We start from the raw sequence: 25200 nt of genomic DNA, 5'->3' as shown, positions 1-25200 counted from the left end.
TACAATAATATTGACTTACGTTTTAAACAATACAAACTGAAAATGTTTTTAATCATATCAAAAATGCAGTTTAAAATTAGTATTACTCTTGCTATTAAATGTTTCCTATTGATTTATTTTTATTTTTTTTTTTTACCGTCAATAGAATGAGTTATTATAATATTTTTGAATATAATGCCATTTTTGTTTGGTACTCTTGTATCACGTTTGAAACGTTTCTGCCGCGCACTATATAATATATTGCTGGGATCGAGTTTAATGTGAAATTCAGTCCACTTCATCATTTTTGTTGACATTTAATCATCTAGGAATTTTCGCATCGCTATTGCAATCCAATCTTAATGTTATTAATTTTGAACACTTTTACGTGCTCGCCCGACCATTGATTGGCTTGTTCAGTTGTTTGGTTACGCAATTTTTTACCACAGTCAGTGTTGTAGGATACAAGAGTTAGTTACATTACAGCGACAAAGCCATTATCTATACGCGTGCTAATATGCGCAACGGACCGTATGTCATATTCATTATTTAATAAGTAGGTATATAATTCGTACGTTGTATGTAATCTACTAATTGCACTGTACGGTTAATTAAACGTGTAAAAGGATTTTACACTCGGTACTGTTCGCATATTACTTGCGAATAATGCGCCACTAGTCGGACCAAAGGTGGAAGTCTGTGAGTTTGCATATATATGTATATTTATCGATCAAATGCGCGTACACTATTTTATACCGATTACTCACGAACGATTATCGATGAAAATAATTAAGTAGCTCATCTGTAAATAATACCGAATTTAATAATGAGTAAATGAGTAATCGATGATGAAACGTTTACTGGTAATGCACTTCTATTGCTGAACAATATACATGGTTTGCAAACTTTGATATTAATCACAGTCCAAAGTTTTTCGGTTCCCATTAAGTCAATACGCTTTATAATATTGTGATAGATAGGAGAAATTTATCGGATATATATCGTGTTAACTTTCTTTAACAATAATTTATTAGTTCGTGGAAATTTACCACTGGATTTAGAATGATTTTGAATGACCTAAACGCATTTCAGTTGTTTCTTATACTATGAAAACGATTTTATTTATTACTATAATTTTTTTCAAAATGGTAAAAATCACAATTGATACATTTGAAATACAAACAATAAACATAATTTATAATTTTAGAACATATCAATATTCACTGCATACATCAATCTATTGGTAAACAGCATTAAACGTGTACACATTTTAAATATTTGAATAAGAGTAATGGAAGAAAGTACACAATATTGCTTCTAGGTATTACAATTTTTTTATAATTTAGGTTAAATATTTGTTGTACAAACTCAAATATTTGTATTTGTTGTTTAAATTTTGTTTTGGGATAAATATAAAATATAAAAGATATAGTAATTTAATATCAATGTGAATATATTATTCAGTCACATTAACACAGTTTTTTGCACTATGAAAATAAAACCGAAATATTAGGGTATGGTAGCATATAGAAACGAATGACTGATACTAATGAACTGTTCTTATGCATTTAAAATAAATGAATACTATTAGTTCTGAGAAGCGAATCTGAGTGATGAAATCGGGTGGATCAACCTCCGTATTCTTATATAGTTAATATTATTACTCTTTTAGCATTAATGCTAATATAAGTATCAGTTTGTGTTTCAACTGTTTCTAGTGATAATAACTGATATTTTTAGATGGAAAAATTGCACACGTCGTTTTATCGTAATTTGTTTGAGTTATAATATAGTTGAACGAATTTTATTGAAATATTTTATTTCATCAAAACTTCATATTGTAATGCTTGTAACATATTTTCACGATTTTTAAGTAAACATTATTTTATTGACAAGAGCATCATGGTAATCTAAAAATAAAGTTTTTCATTTACATGACCGTATAATATAGGTTTATAGGTGTTTCATTATATTGGAAAATTTGTAGTGCCGTGAAAAGCTGATGGATAGTATGTCGGAAGGAAATAGGTTTAAACTCTGTTTAGTTGAAGCGTTGGAATCAGAGTAAATATAAATTTTTTTGTGAAATCAGGCATACGTGTAGAGATTTTCGATTGACAGGTGTTGCACGTGTAACCAATTCACCGCGCTGCAGAATGTTTGAAAAGTCGTATTACATGCGTTTATAATACAAGAATATACAATATATATATATATATATATTTTATGCACGCCTCGAAGTTCTGTACATTATATTTACCGCCGGATTTAAAGAACCGTTATGAAATCTTTTAAAAATATAATATCCTTTGCAACGTTTTGAAGCTTATGACTTTTACGGATGAGCAGGATTGATAACTGAAAAACATTTTTAAAAGTCCATTCATTTGAGAATAACACACATATGGTGGCAGATGGTCATACCGAAACGTCTGCATGTATCCGATATCGCTTGTCGGATAATTTTGATCATTGTTTTCCCGTGGTATAATATTGTACTTTTAACAAAAACCGATAGTAATGATTATTATTGTTCAGCTGCAGATGTAATACTTGTATTTTTATAATTTATGCCATTTCGATGTTCATTACAATATTGTTATAATTATTTAAGCGGTATAGTATTGCATAAAATGTTAATTTATTTCAAAACGACCTGCGGTCCGACAGTATAATAATGTATACATACACACACATTTATACATAATATAAATATAGGACGGTTGTGTTAAAATTAAATAATTTTTTATTTCACATTCAAAAATAATAATAACGTGACTGTTTCCCAAAATAACTGACAGTGCGCATAGTATCGGAGAGGAAGTTTATTCCACGAATTTATTAAAGAAAACCACGAATCGTACACTATCATTTATATTCAAATCTTTGGAAGTCGTGTTTTTGTATATAAGTGTCTGGGTGGTTGGGAAAAAAAAGATTCCAGAGTCAGCGAGGAATTTCCGAATAGCCGATGATGAAAAAAATTGTTATTTCAATGGTTTAGTAAAAGAAAAAAAAGAGATGAGAATTTGAACAACAGTAATCGTAGTTCAAATACTATACATAATATAAAAACATATACATATTTCCATTTTTGAATAATAATAAGTTTCCTTCACAATACGATTGGGCTTTTTTTTTAATTTTTTTTTCTCGTTCGGGAGTGAATCATAAAAATACGTGAAACGTTGACGGTAATCATTGTACACAGGCAAATGACTTTCAAAAGACGGAAACTCAAAATCTTACAATATAATATTATTAACATCAGCTGCTGACGGAGACAATTTTTCATAATCACTTTTTTTCTTCTTCTCGGTTTCGTTATTCTACTCTATTTTTCATTTTTTTTTTTCACATACACAATACCTACATATTTTTTTTTAAAAATTCAGTCCTATTGTACATCCACACAATATGTTTTCGCCTTATTGATTTCGGCAGGAATGGCTTTATAAAGTTTCTTGCCCGAGTTTTTCTATAATTTTTATTTTTTTATTAATGGTATTTTCTTTTTTTTCTTTTTTTTATTTTTTTTTTTCATTTATATATTTTTGCTAGATATTATTTTAAGTTTTTTCGCGTAAACATCGCACACGACACCTGTGGCTACCCTCGAGAAAACTTCTGCCACTAGCCAACTGCAACGAGCGAAACAAATCGTACGGCCTTTAGGAACCGTCGCACGTTGGACGTTTCTGTAATACCCCAAATTCGAACGCGTTTATAGACCAACGGTCGCGCATTGCAGTTGGTAAAAAATATGAGACGATTGGCTACGAAATTACGGCGGCATCCAAATCGACGTCGAAAAACACGATGTTTTAAACATCTCCTGAACAACCCAACCCCCCATCCAGCCATCATGGCGCTATGGAGCATAAAAATTGCTCACTCGTTGGTTGGGAGTTTGTAAAAATATGTGATGCCAGTATAATTTTTATAGTAACGATCACGATAGTTTTTAAAGACACGGCGATTCAATAGAGTAAAGAAATAAAAAACATACGTGATGCTGAGATCTTAAGCTTTTCGAATATGAACAATACTCGAGTCCAGTGATTTCCTACCGATTCATAAATGTTTATTACGGTGATCTAATACGTAGCATACAGGAAATCAAAGTTTATCCTCAAAATACAAACCGGAAATAGGTAAAATAATTTTAGAAATATTCCAGTGTTTTTATGAACCACAAAATAATGTGATTTCGAATGAATCGACTTCAGTGTCTATTTCGTTTACAACTACAATAGTAATACTATATACATTGATTTAATATATACATACATAGTTACATATTTATATAATATATGCTAATCATAGTGGAAGAATGTAGCGTTCACGGTTCGAGAGTATGTGGTCAACGGTTAAAAATCGCATGCTTAACATTTTGAAGCAGGTACACGTGTGATATGGGTTTTTATATTTGAGTAAAAAAAAAAAAAAAAAATACTAATAATAATAAAAAGGTTTATGTTTGAAACTAGCACCGATTCCTCGCCCACAGACCTTGTTGATTTTTGCGCAGTGCTTAAAATTAAGGCGATCAATGACCGTCACTGTAAAACATTTCTCCGGTGAGCCTTCTGTTTTGTGATAAATAGTGACCAGGTGCAGTCGTCGAACGGTGTACGCGTTTTACGGAATTCGAAATGAAAAACCTGAGAGGAAAAATCAAAACCATCGTTATTTACATAATTAAACTTTGATCGCAATAATACACAGATACACCACACCTAAATACATTTTAAAACGATGACGGGACTGAGGATTTATTTTCACATCACTGTAGACGGGCGTAACACATTTTCACCAAAAGTGTACTTTTCCCTTTTCCATCAACACCCGTTTTCAACGAATTATAATTTGACCGATATTCGTTTTCATCAAATCGATTTTTATATCACTTACAAGTACATGAATTATTTTCTTTAAACATTTAAACACACTGTTCATAGACTGAAATACTAGTAGAGTAGTTTGATATCATGTTAGCGGAATATCTTTGATTTAATAATATAATCGATATAAAAATATAAGAAGATACTCGTTTTTAGAACTTTATTTAGGTTAAAGGTTTTTAAATATATATATATATATATATATATATATATATATAAATAATTTATATTATGCTACATAGATAATGCTTCGTCTCTTCAATACTGGCGGGTAGTTATTAAATTATTTCTATCGTATTTTATTTTAATGTTAAGAAAAGTCAACAAAATTAAATTCATTGCAGAGTTCAATATGGACCAACATCTAACACACATAATATTGTGAAAAATAAATTCAACTAGTGAGTTTTGTAATTGAAAATGATTTGATGGAAACGGTTATCGGTAAAAATATTATTTGGTGAAAATGGGTATCGGTTAAAATATAATTTATTGGAAACGGGAAATGTACACTTTTTTTGTGGAATCGTGTCCCACCCCTGTAGACACAACATTTAAAATATGGCATTAATTTAGGTATACGCAATCCGTTTGATGAATATAATCGGATGAAATTACATGTATTTTTTTGAACATTATCATTTCGTTTGATAATAAACTACCGTTTGTATTTAATTAAATTAAACTAACAAAATATTTCCATTTAGCTTGTAAAAACAATAGCAATTATAATAATTTATTTTATCCTTCGTATTTCTGCTTTAATAAGAAATAAAAGAAATCTTTACCGCCTCTATAGACGAAACTCCTACGAATTATAATAAATGAATATTTATATATTTTTGTTAATGTCCGGGTATTTAGTAGTATTGGTTATTTTAAATAATACGAATCAATAATATATAAGATACATTGCAGATATGATAAAAAGAATAAAATAAAATATAAAGATAATTGAATTAAAACTATAGGTGTCACCATTACATAATTTAATAAAAGTGTATCGGAAAAGTTTATTAATAATATACCACAAACAAATAAATAAGATTATATAAATTAATAAATTTATGGTAATAATATTTGCTTTGTTATGGAAACAACCAATGCAAGTATAATGAACAAAATTTCCAGTTTATATTTGATATAAGAATGGAAATAATTATTGATGTATTGTTTTTATACATATAATACTTGATGTATTTAAGAATTCTTTTTTTTTTTCATTTATTTAATAAAAGTTCATAAATATACAATGTCAACACATACACACACACACACACACACACACACACACACACACACACACACACACACATATATATATAGTTATCTCAATTTAAACTTAAATTAAATACTAATATTTAAAGTTGCAACTCTTGTTTGTTTTAATTCATGCACCATTGTCTTTTTGAAGAAAGAAGAATAGAGTTGATTTGCATGGTATTGCAAATTGCATCACTGCATAATAAAGAAAACTTATTCAAATTCTGAGTCCAAGTAAATTATATTTTAAAATGTGATTTCAGGAAAACTACAAACATTCGAAACCGATTGTATTCGAGACGGATGCTTGTATATTACAAGAATTTGAAGTAAACGATGAACATTATTTAATCATGGGATTTTCACAACCAAAAAATAATATTGGGATTTTTGTATCGTAAAATGAAGTATGAAAACTATTTGGTGGACAGAGTGTATAATATTAGACCGAGTTTTTCTATCATAAAAAAAAACCATTTATTCTAAACAATTCAGTTGAAAACTTTTTGGAACATTATAATAATTAAGTCAATCTAAAATAACATCATGTATATTTTAACCAATATTTTAACCAAGTTATTATTTATAGGTACCGAGAACTTCAATCATATTAAAAAGGAATATAAATAATTTAGATTCAAGTTTTGGAGTGAATTTTAAAAGTATGTTAAAAGCTTTCTTGGAGATAACAAAAAGGAAAAACAAATTTCTTAATATGAATAAAAAAAGACGACTATTTGTTTTTGTAAATTATGCAACTATATAAAAATAAAATGTGAGTATAGCTCTTTGCATACGAATATTTTATATACATTAATTGTTAAACCTGTGGGAAAAATTAATCGTCCAAAGGGAAAGTATAATGAAACACTACCAACACGTAATCGCTTGTAAAAATGTTCCGGTATCCCTCGCGAAGTAAAAGCGATATGATTTCAGCTATTACTTAACATGATTAACCCTTCGTATCTGTATACTTATTTTTTGAGACTTCTTCTCTACACTGGGGCATAAATGGACAGGCATGTTTTTAGTACTAGAAACACTTGTGAAAAATGTGAAAAAAATTAAATTTACTAATTGAGGGTTGCTCTTTATGATCCTGAAGTTTTTGTTTTACCATTCATTAATAATTACATTTTTTATAAAATTTTACAAGTGACGAAATTGGAAACGAATGTATTTTCGAAATTTCGGTTGTACCATAAAAGACCCAGTGCACAGACGAAGGGTTCAATATATATTTCAATTGATTCAGGGTTAGTATGCAGGCAGTGTTCTCGATTCTGCGGACACGTTAATAACACGATAATATTGGCTTATTTATTGTTCATGCTCGGAGCACGTTGGCAGACGTCACGACATAGCGTAGTAATATTTCCCGGGAGGACATATTTCCACCACGCGACCGTCTGCAGTGTTTGTGAACCGTTTTCATTGAAACGTTTCATCACGAAAAATCGATAATTGAATTCGCGGTTAGTGAAACAGAACGGTGATCGGCGAACACACGACGAGCCGCCGTAATAAAACGATCGGCTTGCTTGTTGAATCCCGCAATGATTATTTACATTCGAAAAAAAAAATGCTTACCGGTATCGGCGGGTAAGCTTTGCGTGGTACAAAACCGAGTGCACCGATGATATTTTTTTTCTTTTTTTTCGGATCTTCATCCCACACGTTACGCGTGTGGATATAGTTTCAACACGTGATGTCTAAAGAGTTGACTTTTTCGGCGACGTATCGGACGATGTAGGTCGTTTGTCTCGTGCGCGAACGAAACGAATATTCGGGCACGGGTGTGATCGCACGTCAGTAAATGCGATCGCGTGGTCGCGGACAAAAACGTCCTGTTACATCCTGCAGTGATATTGGCCCCGGCCGACTCAGACGATCGATAAAATCCCAATAGGTTTGAATCGAAAAACGTAACATGCAACACGCGCTCGTTAACATTCAACGTTAATATCGTTTTCCGTAACGCTTTTACACGCGAAATATCGGCCCAAGACCACCCTGTCCGGTGATTGTTCCGATCGTCACGGTTGTTCACGTACGTATAAACGTATACAGTTTTCGCTTATTTTTTTAATTTTCCTTTATTTTCCTTTATTTATTCGATTCTTCCGTTCGTTCATTCATCCCGTCCGCTCCGCAGGACCGCGAGCAACGGCGTCCTCGACAAGCTGCGACTGCACCGCGGTAACGGTATCACGCGTCAGACGGAACTAGCTGGCGCACAACGTGAACCGCGTCCCTCGGCTTAAACATCCCATGCGCTTTTGATGTCGACCCAGGGCACTTGTACCGGTCGACTGGAAATCCCGGACGATGGCTTCGTTGAAGTTTACGCTCTTCAGGGCCGGAGGGTGGTTTGTGTGTTTATACTGCTATTGAATAAACCATGTGCACCCTCCGCACCCCATTCTGTACCGTTGACGACCAGAGTTGACAGCCCACTTGAGGCGACCACGGGTTTTTGTACCTCTGGCGGACATGTCCTCTTGTTCGGCTTCGACCCGCCGTGACAGCGAAAAACCAATTCTCGCTGTGCGAGAAACAACGTTTTATCGTTCCAGAGACGAACAACCGAAATCTATCATGTTTAAAATAGTAATGGAAAAAATCCGAAGTTTGAAATCCGGATTTTTGAAATTCGAAATCTGAAATCCGGATTTTAAGATCCGGATTTCGGATTTGAAAAAATTGAACTAGTATTTTTTTCAAGAACTATTCATAGTAAATACAAAATAATTAAACTTTCTCAAAATCAAATGATATTTTAACCTAAACTAATTAAGAATCTCATGTAAAAATATTTGTGTAATAATAAATATATAAGTCGGATATCATAAAATAAATTTTAGTTATGATTAGTTGTAGCTCCAAAAATAATGGTACGTAAAACTTGAAGTTTTTACCAATTATTAAGATATCTTTTTAGACCATAATCATCTTATTCAAGAAATAAAATAACGACTAAAAAGTGATGTAATGAATGTTATATTATTAGAATACAGACATTTGCAATAATAAATCTCAAATTTTTAAATCAAAAATTCAGATTTTTTAGTCTAAAATCCGAAATCCGGATTTTGCAGATTTTAGAAGGATCAAGATTTCATTCCCATCACTAGTTTAAAATACACCTATTTATATCTGTACCTAATCATATTCGGATTTATTCGATTTTCCATATGATTTCCCATTGCGCATCTTATTTATTATCTTTACCGTATGCATCGTAATATTTTCTTGTTGCTTACGTACATAAAATAGTTGAGCTTAAGTTTTGAGTTAAAACTTTATCCGTTCAATCGAAGACGAACTAGAAAACAGTTAATCGTGACATGATTGTCGGTCGACGGTACACATTTTTTCGTATTCCACTATTTGCTCATACGTTAGTTGTTAAAAACAAATAATTACACGATAGGTAAATTATGGCTGATGTTAATAATGATTTAAGTTGATTTGGGACTAAAAAATAACTACCGAACGATTTTATGAAAGTATATTATCATAATACGAGTTAATTTAATAATTGATCATTACCCAAGAGGTTAAATTTTTTTAAATTTTTTTCATTAGTGTCAACAATATGTCGTTATTGCTCGAACGAATCAAGATGATCAATGATCATTGATCACATACATATATTAAAAATTATAAAGATATATCTTTACGTTTTAGTTGAATTTAAGTTCTGACTGACTGTTGTTCGCAGAACAATATTAGAAATTTCCGAAGTATTACGCGACACTATTTTCTCTTAAACGATCAGATTATATAATTTATCGTTTCGACGAGATATCAACGCATAAGGTTGTAATTTAATGTTTTTCGTATTTTTTTGATAGCATTGTTGATAATTATAATGTGTTTCAATTTTCGTTTCACCTATTATGGTTCGGATAACCTGAATTCAGTAGAATAGAATAATATAGCGTTGTAGATACTGCGCAATGTGTATTCTGCCTTAAATACCTATGCGGAGTAAACGAAGTACACGCATGCATAATGTATATATGTATAAACGGCAAGTTTAAAGGCACTACGTAACAGTACGTAAGCTCGGACGGGTGTTAAATTTTCCGTTGAAATCGATTTTCGCATCGACCAATAATTGGTCTTGTCGTGACATGCGTTACGTCGTTCTAGTATCGGCAACAGTCATTCCTCATTTCGATGCCGTTTACTACATCGGCAATAGTTGGACGATAAAATATTTTATCCCGTTCATCATTCGACAGACGAACACTAATGCAACGTATATTATTACGGGCGAAAGAACAAACTGTCCGTAACCAATACCAAAATAATAAAAGTAATTATGAATAATTTTATTGAGTTATTTCTATTGTTATTTTTTATTAAGTGTGGTTTAATTAATCATACCTAACCTGGATTCCTAATATTAATTTTTTTTTTACTAAACCTTTATAGAGTTCTGTAAAAAAAAGATTATGTATGGAAAACAACATTTGAAATTCTTATTGTTGAATGGTGCTCAAACTATCAAATATTTCAACGTCAATGGGATTCAAAACTCATAGAGTTTTTTTTTTTTTTTGTCTTACTTTGCGTGCAAACGGTGAACGGGATATGGTTAGCACCAGGACTACCACCTACTATGTACACGTCAAGGAAAATCTAGAAAAGTGGTAGTTTCATGTTTTTTTCTTTTTTAATCTCGAATATAAAACCTGTAATTAAATATTCACTATACATACTGCCTATTTTCCAAATGGATTAATATTTAAAATATTTCCAACAGCAAATAATGTGCTGATCATGCCAAGAAGATTAAAAAAAAATAAAAAGGTATATTTCTATGGTTTTCTTTATGGTGTTCAATTCCAAAAAAATAATCTTGCAACAAAATCAGATTACAGACCATAAAATTATTTTATTCCTTATTAACCCAGTTGGGTTTAATTTTTTTATGACATTAAAAACTCATAGAAATTCTACCAAAAAGTATTTAAAACGTACTTAATGTAGGATTTATGCAATGTAGATGTAGTTTATTTGTTGGTTCTCTAATAGATCATTATTTATCTCCCACATGAAACAGTATTGTAATACTAATTATGATAGTATTCACCATAACTGGATTTTTTGTGTTAAAAATAAAACATTTATTATATTTTTTTATTCATATATGTAAATTAATGAGTATTTCATTACTTTTGGAATAAGCATTTGTAGTAAAGCATATTAAATCAGTAACTATAATAAAGTTTTTGCCAAATTAAAATTAAATGATGAAAAGAGAAAAAATATACTTGATAAAAATGTCTAAAATCCAATACAAAATGTCTTATATTCCAGTGAAAATATATAACACTTGTTTGATGTGATTTTAAATTTATCGTTTCGTGTGAAATAACAGATACAAATTACATTTGATTTAACGCGTACGCATTATTATAGTGCTAATAATACAAGAACGAATGAAATGATTTCCCCCCCCCCCCTCTGTGCTTCGACAAGAAATAAATTAGTGTTGGAAAGAAATAATTTTTTTCTTACTTTTATAAGCATATAATTTATTTGAAGTGGAATAAAACATTATTCGCTAGAATTAAAGTAATACATTTCCACATATATGTATTTGTACGAGTATATATTCGATTTCTCTTGCTTCTCATGTTTATAAGGCTTGTCCTAATTTCGATTTTTTTTTCTGTCTTTCATCCAATCGTTTCAGAGATTTACTGCAATCACATTTCACTAAAAAATTGCCTACGGTCAAAGTATATCCGTTTGAAGTTTCCAACATCGATTCGTCTTTAAAATTCAATAATTATAATAAAAATATAAACATATTTACTGTTTTAATTCCACAGGACACGAAATAGATGCTTGTGCTTTTTCCATTTACAGGTCGTGTTTTAGTATATGCATAATAGTTTTGAAAACTTCATAACATCTGTCGTGTGTTTTTGTTATAGCTTTTAGACAATGAAAAAGTACTCTCGAAACTTTTGACCATCAAATTTTTGTGATCTTTTTAATGAGATTTTTGGGTCGGTTTAAACTAGTTTTTAAATGTTTCGTAAAAACATATCAAAAAAATATCATCAATATGTGATAATGGGTTTATCGATTGATTTAATCGACTTACTTCATAGTAAAATGTCATACTTATTAACATCAAGAGCATGTGGATATTAACATAAAACGTTTTCAACATGTGGATGAACCAGTATGACTGTAAATATGTGTTTTACAAAAAACAGTAACCGAGTTCATAAAATATTATCAATATGAAAAAAAAAAGATATAAGTAAGCAATTCTTTAAATATAAAATAATGACTAACAACAAAACGTTAGGAAAAAAAATAAATTTATGTGAATAACACTTTAATTCGAAAACGTTGAAACTGTACTGAATTTTAACATTTTAATAATAGTATTACGATGACGCTATTAGTCAATTTAATTTTAATACGATTGAGTACAACATACATAATCTGTATAATAATTATAATATATATAAATATATTTATATATTTTTTTTTTTAGTAAATATTTTCTAAGAACAGTTTTCATGAATGATTTTGTTTCTGCACTAGGGAATTTATTTTATTTTTTTACAGATTACATTTGTTCAATGAACTTATTTTTAAATATTTCCTTGCAGGCATTGTGTTTTTTGCATTTCACTAACAGATAAAAAAAAAGTAAATCTTGAACAACTATTTGAAATTCGAATACCATTTACGCTACATTATATTACTCAAATCAGATTCAGTTAAATTCGAATATGGTATTAATATAATTTTGTATATTATTCTATAGTAATCTTGTATATTTTTAAAAATTATGTGTGAGGTAAAAGGTTTTAATACCTGCATTTTCATCATGAACTAATCATTTTAAGTATAAATATGAATAGTATTTGTTAATTAATGTAACATTATGTTAATGAAAATGTCAAAAAAGTGACCTTTTACCGTAAAAACTTTGCGCTAAAGAAATTCATTGAAACAATATTTATTTTTTTATTAAAAACCAGGTATTATATACAGTATATAAACATTAAACGATGTATAGGACTGTAGACAAATAAAAATTAACATTAACTGATAAATTAATATTATTTTAGAATTACGATTATGTTATAATTTGAAAGGATTTACGAAATTATGAATAATCAATGTTCACTTGAATCCGGAAGAATAAATCTTATGTGATTTGTTCAGGGAAAATAAATCAATATTTAAGGAATGCAATTTCCGTCCTTTTATTTCAGTGTGGCTCAAATAAAAAAGTTATATGAATATACAAGTTATACATTAGTGATTATTACAAAAATTATTTGTTTTTCAGTTTCAATATTTTATTCATGAACGATCAAATTAACTGAAATGATAATACTTATAATCGTATACAAAGCATGGTATAAGTAATTAATATTTAAAAAATAATTACGAACTTCTGTTTAGAGTAAAATTGTCTGAATCAACCAAGCGTCAAAACACTTTAATGTTTAATATCGTTTGATCTAAAACCTTCAAAAAGACACGCTGGGTTATAAAATTTAATTTAAATAGTGTCAGCATGCATTCAGAAAGGACAGAGCTAAAAGAAAAAAATGGTAAGTGTCCAAGGGTTGTTGTCGAATAATATAAAAATTGTTCAATAACACGCTGAAAATGGAACAAAAAAAAAAACAAACCCCAAATATGAAAACCAACATTAAACTCTATAACACTCTAAACCATAAAATCTCCATGAAAAAAAAAAAAATAACTGTCGTGAAAAAAACATAAAACTAATTATATTTATAAAATATATTTTCAGCGGTAAAACACACGCATAAAAGTATTTTTATTTTTTATTCAGTTTATTACGAGTTATGACGAGTTCAATCATTAAGCCATTGGTAACGATAACAATAATTATTGCCCATAAATAATATAATAATATTTTTATGTAAACATGGACGTAGTAGATTTGCATACCCACAGCGCCGTCTTATGATTTTAATCATAAATAAATATTGGAAAGACAATATAATAATATTATTTTTATGGTACATTTACTCCGGGAGAGGGAAATAAACTAAACTTGTATTTTTATTGTTATTTTTTATCCGCTACACAGTTGAAGGGTTTACAGAATAATATATTAAACGCGTAAATGAAGAACATCTGGACAGTAATAAAGTTAGTAAACTATTATTGCATTAGGTGTATGTTGGAGCAAACCGGTGACGAGATTATGCTTAATGTCTTGTGCGTGCGTTATAATTTTTAGACAACAGTACATTTTTTTTCGCTCCTCATTTTTATACCCATTACTATTCGCTACGTGACATTATTCTACGCCCCAAAACATATTGTATACATATGTATATATATATATATATATATATATATATATATATACATATGATAAGCATGAAGCTTTATATTTCTATATTTTTTCCATTCTATTTTACTCTCTTTTTTCCTTTTATTTTTTATTTTTTTTTAATTGAGTTTTCCAATTCTCTGATTTACGTAGTAGTCATCGATAAATCTTTAAAAATGTACGAAATTGAATCACAAAAGTTGGCATTCATACGTATGTTCCGCACATACATTACGTTATATAGATAAAGTATAGTTTATATTTTATACATATGCAGTGTCATCAATTCACGCAGTATCAAAAATTGAATATTAGTCTGCATTCTAAATATTAAACTAAACAATTTTAAGTTTGAAAAACAATTACTGTTGTTGAAAGCATAACGAGCTATTATAATGGTGTTCGTGCCGTAAAAGTGGAACATTAAAAACTTATGAAGAGATAATTTTCTCCTAACAAACGGACAAATACAATTTAAAGTCAGTACACCTCGACGCAACAAAAAAAAAAAATATCCATCAGTATAGGTGTTGACGTAGAATTTATTCGTTTAAGTGAAATTTCAATGTGTATTTAATTACGAAAATGGTCTGCTATTACAATTAAAATGGCGAATCTACGTAGAAAAGAACCATAACAAAAAAATAAAAATAAAAAGAATATTTGAGAAGCATAAAATGACAGTCAAAATGCATGTAGTACTCGCTAGTGTTAACCTGAGATTTGATTTGAAGAAAACAACTGTCAGGAATCGTTTGAATTTGATTCGAAGTATAGTAAAAAAATATGTTAATATGTTTCTTTTTTAAGTCGAACCAGCTTTTATGCAAATTTAATGCGACTAGCATCGTTTATCAATGAATTCGTTTTTTTTTTTTTTTTTTGTTTCACAGAAATAAGTCGCATTAAGTTTACATTACTTATGAAAAATGATCGTAATATTTGACGATAAATACAAAAATAATTAAATATGCATTATCTGATTACAGTGAGTGCTTTCACTAAATATAACATAAAGTGTTAGAAAACATTTTATTTTATTAGTGATAAATACAACATTTTAAGTATAACTGTTTTCACCGTTTTTAAAATACTTATTATTATTTATTTATTTATTTATATATTTTTGAATGAAAATTAACAGATCAGTGGCGGTTCGTGATTTAGTATACAGGAGCACGCGAACCACCCGAAATATTATAAAAAAATGTATTTGACTTCTATAGTAAATTATAATCGGTTATTATGGACATATTCTATAATTGACAAAAATATTTTTTGCAGCTTTTTGTGTTGGAAAGTGCGTCTATTAGCCATTAAACAAACCGGGCGGCCATATAAAAGTTAGCTGTATACGTAGACACGTCGGTTAGTTAGTACACGGTCGTTTAGAATACAATCGATGTGCGCCGATCGTCGAAATAAGATTTTGTGTTTATGTCTGGTACGTAATGAGTTATTTTTCCAATTTAATTTTATTTTATCGTGAGACAAAGAGCTTGGGGAACTCAAAAAAATTATACGTTGATAAATGCGTTAAGTGTACCCGTAACTATGATAAAATTAATATTTCTTTTACTCACCTACACAGGTACCTTACAAATTATTTGTGCACCACGTTATGTGAATCTCACGAGCTGCAACCGTAACAGATTACAACGTGTTTTGCATGTTCCTATACAATAACAACAATAATGATGATATACTGGTCGGGCACTGAGCTATAATGTTGAAAAGAAAAAATATGATAATAATGGTGGGTGGTGATGAGTAATAATGAAAAAATTAAAATAAAACCACAAATGATTTATCACGGTGGGGCGCTGCGAGCGTGAAAACTTTCTGGTTAGACTTTTTTCGCGAAACAGATACTATAAGGTTTTTGTGCGCGTGCATTAAACAACCATGGGACATCATACCTGGGCCAAAAAAGTTCTACGTGCGTGCTGGTTCGGCGGGAGAATATTAATTTACGAGAAACGTCTGCAGCACGCGCGCGCGTCCGGGGGCAGGGGGATTTTTTTCACGTGCTCCGACCGTTGTAAAGTATTTGAGTAGGGATCGAAATGACCTATACATGCATACGCGCGATTCAGGTTAAATTTTTTGGCGGTGCCAAGTTAATGTCGATCAAAATTATCCAAGCACACCGATGACGTATGGATTAGCCGTGCAGATGGTATTAAAAATTTAGGTATACTAAGCACACCCCCCAAGCACCTCCTCCGAGAACACGCCCCCCCCCATTTGAATAATAACACACAATATTATCTGATATGCGATGCGACCCGCCGCCTGTCGGTTGTCAGTGGTAAACGGACGTTGTATATGTTTGCAGCTTTTTTGAAAAGCGATACTCTTACACGATAATATACTTTTAAATCGTCTTTCCTGTGGTGAATATTATACTTTTGGAAACACAATGTTCGCCGAATATTTTCTCGGTATTCCCACCCTACCACACAATTGTCTGAGCTATCGCTTACGACCTCAGGCGTAATATATAATTTCCTTTGCACACACACACATGCATAAAAAACGATACCATATTATGTTTCGGCGTGTAAATGATTTCCCTTAGGTGAGGATTTCCCTTTCACTTAGTTTTAATAATTCGAAAAAAGTCCATTGAAAATCATCTAATTGAATTGTATTTAAATTCATTCTATGGTTATTTTTTTTTCGTTTGATTTTAATTTTTCAGATTGGTTAAATTGACAAAATAAAATAACTTAAAATTTTAATTAATTAATTACGAAATACACTCTATATCTTATGTATTTTTCTTGGGTCAAACATCACTTGGGCAGAGACATATTAAACCATTAATTATAAAATTCAGAATCATATGAATGTTTAGCATGTCTTTTCATCACGAGTTAATATTTATAAAACAATTTCACTTGAGCTTAATTAGTTGGAATTTCAATGAGAAATTTTAGAAAAAGTGAGTACGTCATCCAAACATTCTATATTTATTATGAACATAAAACCTTATATTAGAGATTCTTCATAGTTAGTTAAATATTTGTCCTTCATTTATTCATTTATTTATTTTTTTATTTAAAAGAAAATTTATAATCTGTACAAAAACGATAACAATGAACAAATCAATAACAAAGATTAAATATTCAGGAATTACATGTTGAGGAAGCAACTCATTTACCAATGAGTTGCTTTAAACTCATGTTTAATTAATTTAATAATTGATCTATACGCCATTTTCACTTTAGTTTGCGCATTGGGTTTTTCGGTGGAGTGATAGTGGACATAAACGACATAAGTATGTTACAATAGTGCTTAAATTTCGATGGAAGCACTTGTGCATTGTTTTGACTAGTTTAGTGGCAGTACTTAGTTTTAAGTCATTGTTTAGTAAAAGGTTTGAAACGTACTAAGGAGTGTGTATTAGTAGCCTCAACGAAATTGATTGAAATGTCTGGATTGGATTCCATTATTACGATTGCATAGGACCAAACTGGCTTTATTATTATTATTTAATGTGAAGTGCCGATATAATTAAATTATATACTTAAAACACGTACTTTATTTTATTAAATACAAAAATAATTAACTGTAAATATTGAAAGTCGATGTTCATACTATGATTGTACTCTTTATAATCAATAATATATTCTAGTATCTGTTTTGTGATAAAATTAAATGGTATACAGGAAGTAATTAAAATATATCGCGTCAATAATACATAAATATAATATTATCTAAAAGTGGCACCTGTCGACAATTATTATTATTCATTATTTATAATGAATATTATAAATATTATATTATATTATTATTATATAATTATATATATATATATATATAATTATTATATTATTATTATTATTATACTATAATATTATAAGAGAAAAAACCGTAGAAGGAATGAATATAAATAGAGAATAATATATATGGAGACTAAAAATAGGACAAATCGAAATTAATTAAAAGGATTATTACAGATAAGATTCAAATATTACTAAAATTCAGTGAATAGTACTAATGAATTTCGAAAAAAAAAAAGCTTATACCTTTCAAAACGATACCTATTAAGTATTTGACGTTTTCCGATGATGATTTGGACGAACTCTGGTTAAATTTAGTATAAAACGAAAAACTTTGAAAAATTATTATTGATGATGGCTTATCATGTACCAATTGACATCCATCAATTATATTTATACGTTACATTTTAATAAATTGTTTTCAATCCGTAGAATTTTTTTAACCATCACAAACCAGTACATATTGAATACATGTTGTATTGTACATTATTATATAAATTGTGGTTATTGATACAATATTGATATTTGAATATTTCTTTGAAAATGTTTGTAATAATTTATTTTCTCTAATACATTCGATCCAATAATGATTGATGTACAATTTAATTTTATATATTATTTATTTATTTATATTTTATATATTTGAAAATTTAATATACATCAAATTTAAGCATCTGTTAGTCAATTTTTGTTGTTAATAAAGATTGAAAAACGTGAAAATTATAGTAATATACCGAATATGAAAATCCACCTGAATATTTCATCGTGTTTTATAATTTTAATTTAATTTTAAATTAAAAACAAAATATTATAAACATACTATTCAAACCCGTTCGATAATATATTTTATAAATAGTAATTTAAAAAAAATAACTGTATTTTTGATATGCTATATGTTCATTGAAATTACATTCTACGAAAAGTTGTTAAATTATCGAAGACAACTGTTTTGAACCATAAAAGATACAAATTTTATAGTTCGATATTACCTGACCGGGATAATTAACATTCGAAAAATTTATTTTTCTAGTTTTAAACTATAATATATACTGTATCAAATATTACGATAATTCAGATCAAAATATTTACTTATACCATCTTAGTCTCAAACATCTTACATAAGTGCTTACCTTCAAAATTATATTTTTCCTTTGTCCTGGTTTTGTTTTCAATAATATTCCTTCCTCCGTCTCATTGTGTAATGTTGAATCCTTTTCAAAATCCGCCCCTGTTGGCAAAATATTTTTTGTTCAATTTTAAATGTGTACCTTACTCATAGAATATTTTCATTTTTTCACATAAGTGTAACGAAATTCTTGATATATGTGCACTTATACTGTATGCATTTATTGAACGGGGAAAACAATATAATCTATCCTGCAAAGTCCTTCAATTTTGAACAATCATTAATCTCGATTAACGTAGACTCCCAAACGTTTTCCCACCCGAACAGTTTTCGGGTATTTTAACAAAATACCCTTCTCTTCACTGAAAGGAGTGCCTCACTAGCCGTTGTCTCGGCCTTGCCTTTGCGATGCCACACCAAAAGGTCGGCTCATTAATTCAAAGTTGTCTCGCGTTTGTCCTAACGTTAAACAAGCGACCGATTTACGATGCAGTCAAATAGTGTGAGTATAAAATCGGTTTATGGTTATCTCTTTGTCTTTTACTGAACACACGGTTAACGACGACGAAAAGAGATTGAAAATGAATACGTCGCGATGGATCAAAATACATACGACCCTCGAGAAACCACGTCGAGTGTTCCAGAGAGACTTGTGAATATATTAAAAGATAATGGGAATATGTTAAAAAAAAAATTAAAAAAAAAAAAACACGTGTAAAATAAAGTATATATCAGTGTTTTATGGCGTGTACACTTCCCATTTCTACCAACAGTTTAGTATGATGAACGAACAATACACTTTAATATCTGTATTACGAGTAGAATAATTATTATTTTCGCAATAAGTAGTTATTTATCTTCTTTTTGACATATTTTTACAGTGTATGTTGATTCGCAGTGAAAAAAACTCATTTCAGTATGATTTACATGAAAAACATACTATATGATATTCATACAGGGTCAATAAGTTAGGCATCGTAAAACGAATGAGATGGTCGAACGACAGTCTCAATTCTAATAGATAGGAGGCAAATAAAAGTTTGGGAGGGAATCCATTATCGATAATAGTTATTGTGCGAAGTCCGGGAGACTAGTTTCTGACACGTCATTCGTTGTGTATATCTGTGTAGTGGGTTATCTTGAACATTAGATCTTGTAGCATTTTTGATTTAATGTTGAAATAATGGAATCAAAATATTGTACATAAGATGAATTATTAAACTATGATTTTCATTCATTTACGTATGATGAAAAATGTAAATTAAAAAACAAAAAGCCTACTCCATATTTATTGATTGAATATAAAGACGGAAAATTTACCAGTATATTTCAAAATAGTTGCTCTGATAAATTTACATAGCTTAGTAGTTATAATAATCGCAAAAAATTTTTTTTGTTTCATTTGTGTATTTTTTCGAGGTGAAAAAGAATGGAGTTTTGATGGGATATCAACTATAAAAAATATAATAAGAATAGCAGAAAACCATGCTATTTCGAAAACACACTAGAAAAATCAAGAACAATTTCATCTTTTGGAAAAAATTTGTATTGAAAATGTCATTTCAGATTAATATTAATATTTATATTAATTTGCTTGTCATTTTATCAGTTTTAATTTATATCTATGAAATCTATATTTATAAAAAAAATATTAACTAATTAAAGTTTGAATTGAATTTCTATATACTTAATATATATATTAACCTATCACAATATTGTCAACAAGAAACTATGAACAATACATTTTTCAGTATCTAGTTAAAATTAAAAATTTAGAATGGAGTTGAATAATTTGCTATCAAAAATTTAATAACCAATTGTTACATAAAAATTAAGTCTCCTTGTAAATTTTATTCACGCACCGCTACTGTATACAAGTGCTCTCTGGGTCGAATTAGAAATATGTTCGAATGTTCTATGATAAATAAAGAATGACTATTCTTTGATTATTTGACTTTGATGATTGGCTTGATGAATAATCACAGTTTAGGAAATCGTTGTAAGTATTGAGCAATTATTTCACGAAGTACGTAAGAGAATGTACATAGAACTGCGCATGAAAATCAACCTAAAGAAATTTACATTTTCACTTTATCTGTGTAAATAAAACGTTTACTCACCAATACAATTGGCCAAACGGAAAGTTTTACTCTTTTCCCGATAAAAACTTGGATGATATTCATAGCAAATTGAATTAAAAATAAAAAATAAATAAATAAATGTTTCCATGTATCTTATATTTTGATAAAAATTGCTAGGAACAATTTAATCATAACACCACTCATGTACCAGTGTTTATTAAAGTGCAGAATAATGTTCCAAAATAAAGTGGCTTTGTTCCAAAATTCTTTGATTACGGCCAGAGATGTTGGAATTTCACGCAATAATCTCATAGGTTGTTACTTGGCAATTTATTACGTTAACAGCGTGGGTCGGTTTTTTTCTTAGTAGTAATTGTGGAGGAATTACTTTATTTAGCGAAAATTAAAATATAAATTATGATTATTTGATTTTTATATAGGTTGTTATAAGAACACATAACTTTGGTAAGTATAGTCGTCGGGCAGTTTCGTTCGATATGTTCCAATGGTTGATTAAATTTATAATTAAAAAATAATGCTGTACCTTAATCGATATTTCTATAATTTTAAATGTTATTACTTAGTATTCTAATTGTTTTGGTTTTTTTTTTCAGCAGTTATGCAGTTTTTATGACTTATGGCTGTCTTTTTTTTTTTAATAAGTAAATCAATGTTCAAGAGATAATTGTTACTTTTTTTTTTCATTCATGAAAAATTTATTCCAAAACACGCAATAACTCACTTTAAAGCATAAGCAATAAATAACTTAACTTAACCGAATGAAAATAAAAATAATGTTATAAAAAATAGTAATTTACTATTGTTTAAAGAAAATAACAGCGAAACCTTAAAACGAATTCGCAGGTTAATTATTTCTTATGATTTAATTGCATAAAATTTAAAATAAAAATTGTATATTCTCTCGAATGCCGTATTGTAAAATCTAGAATAATGTTGTCTGCACATTAAAAACCCTACGAAGTTTGAAGTGTATAATTTAAATTTTTCTTAAATCGCAAAATCTCGAATCTTTATTTCTAATTCGTGACTCAGTACATACGTTTTATTTTTGGGGGAGGGAGGAATTCTACTCCTACAAAAACTAGTGATATCGCGTGTGTGCCTGTAAAAATAAAAATAAAACCATTCGTGTCATTACAATGTCAAAAAAAAAAAAAAAAGGTTGGTAGTCGATTCGATAAAAATGTTCATATATTTATTCCTACTTCAATACACCTATATTAGTCGGTATGCACATATAATAATATGTAAATATGTATTTGTTATATTATATACCCTTAATTTATCCAAAAATGCCGTGACCATTTGGTTATAATTAGTACTCACTCGGGGCAAAAGTACCCGGTTTCGGGTGTATTATTCAAAATTATACCTGTATTGACTTCCATAATGTAATCTAAAATTAAATTGCTTGACCTAAACGATTAATTATCTTATATGTGTGTATATATATATAAATGTGTGAGTTTATGATGCGGACTTGCTATTAAAAATATTATACAATATATAAGTCACCAGTAAAAACAATGGTCAATCGAATTAATTAATAAAAAAATAGCATCCTCGTTTGGTCCGAAATACTAACCCCTTTTCCACGAGTTTGAAGAACGTAATGTATTTTTATCACGAATAGTCCAATTAGAATAACAGAACCATCAAGATAAACATTTTTCGAATATGTTGGAACCTACTTAATTTTCATACACGAACTACATACCATACTATGATAAGAGATAAAATAATAATTGTTGAAAAACTACTCGTGTAATTTGGTGTTTTGCATTCGCGGGTAATAACATTCGTAATATTTTAATATTATTAACAGCCACCGACAGGCATTTAATTTCTGATGGCTGCATACGTTTTAAATATAATTCAACACCATATTTACATATTTTGTGGTTAATTAGTTGTTTTAAAATTCCAATCATAATTAAAAACAGGTAACACATTAATTGTTTTGCGTACAATTTATTAACGCCGAGTAACCTTTAAAACCTACTTAATTTACAACACCTTTTAAATAAATATATTTTATAGCTAATTTGTATTAAATTTTATACAAAAGTCGACCATCATTAGAAATATGTTTTAAATATTTTTAGGTTCTACCTCAACACACAATTTAGAACACAAAAAGTTATTAGGTTTTGAAAATCACGAGATCTTAAGACGGCATTTCTCTCTAGTTGTCTATTTCATCATTTATGCATTACAAGTGTTATGTGATTGTGTTTAGTAACAGAAGATGTGAAATTTTCGAGACCACTGGACGAGATTTTCTACTGAAGTTGGAATAAAATATATTACAAAACTTTTGAAATATTTGATACAAGTAATATTGCATTGATAAATTATATACGGATTTTGTCATAAAAAAATGTATTATTATTAAATTTATTCAATTATACTGTTCAAATTTAACTAACGTAACACACTTTTTTGTACAAGTATAGATTGCCTAGATGGATTTAACAGTACTATTTTATATACCGACATTATAATCGAAAGAAAATATTTTGTTTTCGAATTAATAATTATAAATTACCATTATTGCATGCGCATTCGTATTAAAACTCCAGCTTTCAAAGTTCAGATAATTACACATAATAAAATTTGTTTTTATTACATTGAGTATACATAATTAATAAATTCATTAGAATTCATTATATTATATAATTGTTTTGCTTTATACATTCAATCCCATGCGTTATAAGGATTTGACAATTCCGAGAGTTTTCAATTATTACAAATTGTTTAAAAATATATGTAATTTATCAACTTTAAACATTCAACAGTGAATGTTTACTTCTTCCAGGTATAAATACTTTCCCCAAAGGTCTTATTGGTAATGTACATTGATGAATTGCGATACATACAATTTGGAAGGTTGCCACATTTTTATCGTTAGGCATATTTTTTATTTCCAACTCATTTATATTAGCTCTATAGGAATGATCTATGTTTATAGAAAGTCAGTTCGAAAAAAATTATTATAAATCCTTTCAAATCGAAATAACACTCACTTCATAATTTGGGAGCTGAAATGAAATTAAGAAAAAAAAAGAAAACACATGTTCTGAACGACAGTGTAAAGCTTTATTTGTTCGCCTAACGTTTCCGAAAACTAATTAAGTTTTCCTATCGCGCCAAAAATCTATCAAAAACTTTATACATTTCTTAACCAATTACACAATAAATGTTTTACTTGTGAACCTAAATTTTTCTAGCAATTAGAATCAGCTATAAAAATTTTAGTTAAAAATAAGGAGAAAAAAAATTAGTTAATTAAATATATATAACAATTACATTATTATACAATTAGTATACATTCTTATGAGCCGTTCCGCAAAATATATTTTGTTCGAACTAGTGTATATATATATATTAGGTACATTTAACTGTTCATTTTGAAATTTCTTCGAATTTATTAAATCATCTAAAATTATTAATAATCACAGCATAGTTAAATTTTTTTTTATTATTATCAACGCAACTATTTCATTTTTTATTCATCTTTAAAATTAAAAACGATACCTTGATGAGTATCTTTTGGAATGAAAAAAGAATGTGAAACATCTCTAAATATTGTTTTTTAGCATAATATTTATCATTTGAGAAAAACAAGAATCTTGTTTTTCATTTTCATTCAAAAATAATTTAATACAAATTT

General features: G+C 28.9%; 1 protein-coding gene across 1 annotated transcript in view; it reads right to left on the bottom strand.

The window, feature by feature from the left end:
- LOC112694202 (chaoptin) overlaps positions 1–19527 on the bottom strand; it is a 104651-nt gene extending 85124 nt beyond the window's left edge. The window contains exon 1 of the mRNA XM_025569608.1: positions 19430–19527. The gene's annotated coding sequence lies outside the window, so the exon portion shown is untranslated. The remainder of the gene's footprint in view (positions 1–19429) is intronic.
- Between the last annotated feature and the right edge of the window lie 5673 nt (positions 19528–25200).

Source organism: Sipha flava, unplaced genomic scaffold (genome assembly GCF_003268045.1).
Source record: "Sipha flava isolate LNK unplaced genomic scaffold, YSA_version1 124_pilon_pilon, whole genome shotgun sequence".
Classification (NCBI taxonomy): domain Eukaryota; kingdom Metazoa; phylum Arthropoda; class Insecta; order Hemiptera; family Aphididae; genus Sipha; species Sipha flava.
Note: the sequence above shows the minus strand (reverse complement) of the source record. Positions and strands in the feature narration are given on the sequence as shown.